The sequence below is a fragment of the Anthonomus grandis genome, chromosome 1, assembly GCF_022605725.1.
Source record: "Anthonomus grandis grandis chromosome 1, icAntGran1.3, whole genome shotgun sequence".
NCBI classification, from domain to species: Eukaryota; Metazoa; Arthropoda; class Insecta; order Coleoptera; family Curculionidae; genus Anthonomus; species Anthonomus grandis.
In genome coordinates this window covers 7,356,655-7,363,706 of record NC_065546.1, presented here as the reverse complement: position 1 = coordinate 7,363,706, position 7,052 = coordinate 7,356,655, and positions in this window count along the sequence as shown.

The following is a 7,052-nucleotide window of genomic DNA, read 5'->3' as shown; positions in this document are numbered from 1 at the left end:
CGTTGACGTTTTGTAACAATTAATGTCAACACATCAAGTTTTGAGTAAAGAATGGGATTCTAAAATCACGATTCGATCTCGATACGATCACGAGTTTGAATTCGGTCGACGAGAAGGGTGATTCTAAATTTCAATCGTCGGCTAAACTCGTTTTATTCGATTGGATTTAGGTTTCTTGATATGTGTTTATAATACTTCTCAACTCTAAAAAAATATCAAAAAATTGATATTAATATTTATTGTTTATTATTGTTTGTAAAGCTTCCCTTCAGTATTGCTAGATGTCATAAAGAGAATAATCGCATAGCCTGTTTGAAATTATCGTACTGAACGTCGATATTAAATATCCTTATAAATTTTATACCTTCAAAAGTTTAATTAATATTACTTTGAAGTCGAAAGTTTAAGGGGAAAAAAATTCTGAAAATATTCTTAAATGTATTTATTTCCTAAATATTACAAAATTTGAATTAAAATATGGTTAACATTTATTAAAAATTATGCCATCGTCTTCAGATTCTGTGTTAGTTTCTTTCTCTTTTGTCGCAGCTTTATTCTGATAAAGTATGGCTGACGTCATACTTCTTAACATTTTTTCACTAGGATTAAATCTAAAACAGTTTTGTTCTAGATGAACTTTCTGGGAAGATAACATATGACCATTTAACGTATACTTGGACAAATCGTGGATTATGAATTCTCCACTAAGTCTTTTACCTGACTGAAAAAAACTTATCAACTTCCGTGGATTCTGGTAGATCTTCGTAAATTTGTAATTTTCTTCACTGGTCATCAATTTTTTGTAGTTGATTTGTGTTTTGTTCACAAATTGTGTTTTGTTAAGTTGTGTTAAGTTGTGTTTTGTTAAGTTCACAAATTTGAGGTAAAGATTTCATCAGCCGTAAAAGTGTGGTCTCATTGCCCTTTTTGATACTATCTAAAGTTAAGATGGGCAACTTACTTAGCACAGGATCTTCGAAATTATACCGTTTTTTTATTTCTAGATAAGCAGTAATTAAAAAATTACGACAGCGTTGAATAAATAAATAAATAAATAAATAAGGTCTTTAATAAGTCAAACAAAGTTACATTTTTTTTTTTTAACAAATAATAATATACAAAATAATGTAATTTAATGTAATTTAAATAGTACAGGAATGGCGAAGTCTAGCAAATAAATGCTATTCTACTTAACCATGTGCATGTACCTATGCTTACTAAAAGTAAGAGAAGAAAAAAAGAGAATCAATCCCTAAACTGTTAGCCATATTACAAACAAAAACATAACAGAGCCATTCAATACACCACTTCCAGTATCAATGCGAGGGGAGACCCATATACAGTTCTGAACAATCTATGAAGCAGCAGCGAGAAGCGTCTTAAAGATACAAAAAAAGAACAAAAATAAATCAGATCATAAATTCACTGGACGATTTTGTGTATCTAAAAGATAATTTTCTACTTTAAATTTAAAATTTATTAAAATTGAAAAGTCGAAATTCGTCAGGAAGTGAGTTAATCAAGCTAATTGCATTATAAGAAAAAGATCTAGTATAGAGAGCAGTTCGAAATTGTGGCATTGAAAACTTTAACTTATATCTTATATTGGCAGAGTGAGCAGAACGTCTTGTTTTAAAAATGGTACGCAAGATATTAAAATTTCGATCTTGATTAGATAAAAGTTTATATGTAAAATTACTTAAGTGATGTTTCCAAATATTATCCATTCTTAACCATTTTAAATCGATTATTTTTTGAGAGATGTGATCGCGTTTTTTAAGATCAAAAATTAGACGAGCGCAAGCATTTTGCATTACTTGAAGCATATTTTTGTGAAGCGAGTCAAGGCATGGAAAATAGATAAAATCACAATAATTAAAATTTGAAAGAACAAGAGATTCGGTTAACATTTTTCTAAGTTTAAAATTTAAAAAGTGTCTATTTGTAAACAGAATCTTTAGCCTCGAGAAAGCCTTACGTCTTAACATCTCCACATGAGAACTAAAACGTAATTGGGAATCAATAATAATACCAAGATTACGGGCTACCTCTACAAAGGGCAGTTTGTTGTTATTTACGCAAATATTCATATTTAATTTGACTATTTCTACCGCGTTCTTGTTACCAAAGACCATAAGGTTTGATTTTTTTGAATTTAAGTTAAGGTTATGTTCAAACGAGATCTTACTTAGCAATTCTAAGTCTTCATTTAAGTGAGCAGATGCAGCGTTAAGCTCATTGGGATGAAAAGAAATGTAAAGCTGCGTGTCATCAGCATAAGCCATTACATGACAGTTTTTTAAGGACAATAAAATATCAGCAGTGTAAATTATGAAAAGCAAGGGTCCCAAAATAGACCCTTGTGGAACACCAGATAAAATATCCAGCTTGCTAGAAGACTCATTATGGTACCGAACTTTTTAATATCTATTGGATAAATATGATTTTATTAAGAATACTGAGTCGGCAGAAAACCCAAAGTATTTTAGCTTAGATATTAAAAGTTTATGGTTAATTGTATCAAATGCTTTGGAATAATCAAGCAGGGCTAGCACTGTGACATTGCTGCGATCCGAATTTTCAAAAATGTCATTTGTTACTTTAGTAAGCGCTGTAGATGCACTTAATCCTGCCCTAAATCCACATTGATTATTTGGCAATAAATGTTTAGATAGGAAATAGTCATAAATTTGTTTATACATAATTTTTTCAAAAATTTTAGACGCTGTAGGTAAAATACTTATGATACGCAAATCGGAAAAATCATAAGGATTTGAAATTTTTGCTAGTGGGATTCCAATGGCACTTTTCCATGCAAGTGGAAAATAATTTTGCTCAAAACAACAATTGATTATATGAACCAGAAAAATATCAATGTACGGGCTACAATATTTAAGCATTCTAAGAGAAATATCGTCATCTCCCGAGCTATTCTTTTTTAAATTATGTAATATTTTATTAACTTCCGCAGCATCGGTTAACTCAAATGAAAAGTGGTTAGCTGCACTAAAAACGTTTGTGTCATAAAAATTTATTTTGTTGTCACAGTTATTATTAACGATTTGAAAAAATTGTGCAAAATAAGCATTAATTGCATTAGGATCAGAAACATGAGGTGGTAAATCTTTTTTTGTAGTATCAGAAAAATGTACGTCTAAATTTCGAAGTGTTAACCAGGTTTTATTGCTATTATTTTGTGATGTAATATGATTTAGATAGTTTTGTTTTTCCCGGCGAATCATAGTAACACATAAATTTCTAAGTTGTTTATAGTTGTTCCAATTTTGAATGCTTTTTGTGGATTTAAAAGTTTGTAATGCTTTATTTTTGTCACTAATAACCATTCTTAAATTGGGTGTCAACCATTCAGCTTTTGGTTTTGTGATTTTTCGTGTTTTTAGTGGAGCATGCTTATCAAACAATGTTAAGATAAAGCTATTTAAAATATTAATTTTAACATCAATGTTGTTCTCTGTTATTATAGAGTGCCATTCCAAAGACTGAAAGTCTTTAAGAAAGTCTTGATAATTGAAGGTATTAAAACAACGGTAATTTAACATTTTTGGGGTGACTTTAATTTTAGGAGCACAAATTTCACAGTATGTAAGTCTATGATCGGAAATTAGATCTGCATTAACTGTTCCACAATCTTTGAGACTCAATGACTTAGAAATAAAAATAGGATCAACCAAGGTACTTGAAGTGGATGCTATACGAGTAGGTTCATTAATAATTTGTATTAAATTGTATGTTTTCAAGCACGTAAGAATTGGATTAGGAAAGTTAAAAAAATTTACATTAAAGTCACCAACACAAATAACATTATCAAAACTTGTACATATGTAAGACATAATATTATCAATGTCTGATACAAATGATGTTATATTAGACTTAGGTGGTCTGTAGCAGACTCCAATACAGTACTTTTGATTGCGAATTTTTATCTTTATAAATAAATGCTCAAGAGAATTACTTACTTGAATATCAAAGTCTATTTTATTATAGGGAATAGTATTTTTAATATATGCTAAGATTCCACCTCCTCTACCATGCTCTCTATCTTTACGAATGGCTTTGAAACCAGCTATATTAAATATTTCAAGATTTGTATTAGGCGTTAACCAACTCTCAGTTACCATGACTATGTCGCAGTTGTTTTGTTGGACTAAAAGGGAAAAATCATGAAATCCAGTGAATATGGACCGGACATTTAAATGTGCAATCTTCATTGTCAGTTCAATGATATCTTAAAAATAAAAAAAGAAAAAACATATCGCCGCTGCTAGAAATACACAATAATATAATAATGTCTCAACTCACAAATAAAAATCAATCAACAAAAAAAAAATATATATATATATATATATATATATATATATATATATATGTATCTATATGTATACCTTTGTAATCAGCTGCCCCTCACACAAACAAAATTAGAAAGAATTAATAGTATTAAAAAGGCTCAACAATATTTGTCTATACCAAAATCTACTAATAATATTACCTAACAGCAGAACTATAAACAATCCTGTATGACCCCAATCAGTTCTCTCCTCTTTCTCCCTACAATCGATAAGTTTATTTCATGCTGCTCAATGCTTCAAAAAAAAAATACATACAGTATATATTCCTTCAATTCAAAACAAAAATAAAGATTTTCATTTTAGTGTTTTACACCAGTAATTAAATCTAGAAGTACTAGAGATAGACTTTCCTCAAATCTATAAATCGTTAAATGAATATTTATAATATAATATTAACAATATTATACCCAAAAGAAAAAAGTACGTGAAGATGCAAAAGAAAAAAGAAAGGGAAAAAAAAAACTCCCAAAAAATACAGTACTGCATATTAAATATTAAATTTAGTTATCCAATGCGGAATCCCCATTAAATATAAATACTAATACAAAAAGAAAAACAGAACCCTGCAATAAAAACCTTGCCCTTTTGTTACAATATTAGGGTTAATTTAAAGAATAAAAAACAACTAGTACCCTGATAATACACGTATGACATACAACAAACAGTACATATTTAGTAACAATAATAATATCACTAGTACAAATTAGAGAAAGGGCGATTTCTTACTTTTAATTTACGACCCTTCAGAAGTCGGTAATTCAGATTCACTTTTTATCAGCTTTTTCACACCACTAGAGTCAACAAAGTACACTAGACCACCAAAAGTCCAGGTAGAGTTGCTGTAAATCGATTTCGCTCCTTTAAAAATTCGCAGATTTACCGGAGTTAACAGTTCCGACACTAAATATGGACTATTTTTCAGTTTCCTTTTATTAAAATACACAAGGTCGCGCGCCCATTGTTGACAAAAATTAATAACCAGAGGCCTGGGCCGATCATTGGAATGTTTTGCATCCTTTCTGCCTAAGCGGTAACAATTGCTTATGTCGTTCTTTGATAAATTCACAGATGGTTTGTTACTTAATACATTTATTACAGAAGTATATACGTCATTAACTGAATCTTCCTTGAGTCCATGAAAAAGAAGAGAATGTTTGTTTGATTTAAGTTGAAAGTTGTCAATATGGCGCCTAATAATTTCTTGCTCCTTTCTTAACAGCATAACGTCAGTTTTTAATGAATCCAAGGAGTCATTTATGTTTCTTTCAAATAAGTTAAATGTTGCTAATAGGTTTTGATCCTCATTACTTAAGTCGACAGTAGAAGGCTTACCTCGTTGACTGAGTTGCGATTTAAAGGCTTCCATAGTCTTAGTAAATTCCGCCACCATGTCTTCGACTCGAGCATTTAGGCTTGTTATTGTTACGGCTGGTTTTGGAGGCATCTTTACACAGGTCTTCTTTTCCACAGAAAAAAACGCACTTATGGGGAAATTAAATCAAAGAGAACTACACATTAAACGCAAAAATTCTGCGAATAACACTGAAATTTAACTAAAACAAGCAGAGAGCACGCACATGCGTCTACTCGATACACTGCACCATAATGGAACTCAATTTTAGCAGGAAGTGATTTAATTGAAGAAAATCAATTTTAGCAGGTTCCTCTAAAGAATCTATATTCTAAAGAACCCCAATACTCAAATACATATTTGTTATTCGAAGGAAATGTGCATCATCAGTTCGGTCAATTTTACCAATGTCTGTTTTATTGATATAGTTTTTTTTTCCATAAAAGCTGATAAAAAATCTTTGTAACACATAACCATCTTACTGTGTAAATTTAAAATTACCACTTTTTCACTCTGAAAATATTTGGTAAGGTCGACAAATTTAGGTAGAATCCATTCCAAAAAAATATAAAATATTTTTATCTCGAATTTATTAAGAGCAATATTTATTTCCTCGCTGGATATAAGACGATGTTCCAGGTAATTTGAAGCGAAAAACAATTTTAAAGGTTCCCACTGTTCTAGGATCCGCTTAACCACCTGCAGTAATAACAACCAACGAGTTTCGGTTGGTCTAAGTATCTTGTGTGGTTCAGTATTACAAAAGTCCTGAAATTCTCTGAACATTGCCTGTCGCTTAGCGCTGTTTTTAAAAAACCGTAAATATTTCTGGCCAAGTCTTCACACATTCGGGGTAAATTTTTACATGCTTCACTTGCGCATAAATGCAAAGAATGGCATACACATTTCTAAAGCATTAATCCCGGGATATCGTTAGCTAATTTGCTTGCCACGGAGTTTTTACTACCAAACATGGTATTACAGCCGTCCGATGCAAAACCAATCATATTTTTAAGAGGAATACCATTTTGCGATAGGAGTGTTATTATTTCCTAATGTAGCCTCTGGCTAGTAGCACCTTGATCCGCTTTCTCAGGTTCATCCCCAGAGAAAAGTTTCCAGTAAAAAGTATCAACTTGACAGATTTTAGGATAGAAAAATCTTACGCATATACAAAAAGTTTTAACTGATGAAATGTCAGTAGATTCATCAATAATCAGACTGAATTTGAAGCCCTTTAAATAAGAGATTATTTCTTGTACGGCACAGGCACCAATAACATTTTTAGAAACTTGAGTCGCTTTAAATCTTCCTAGTGACATTTCCTGGGCAAT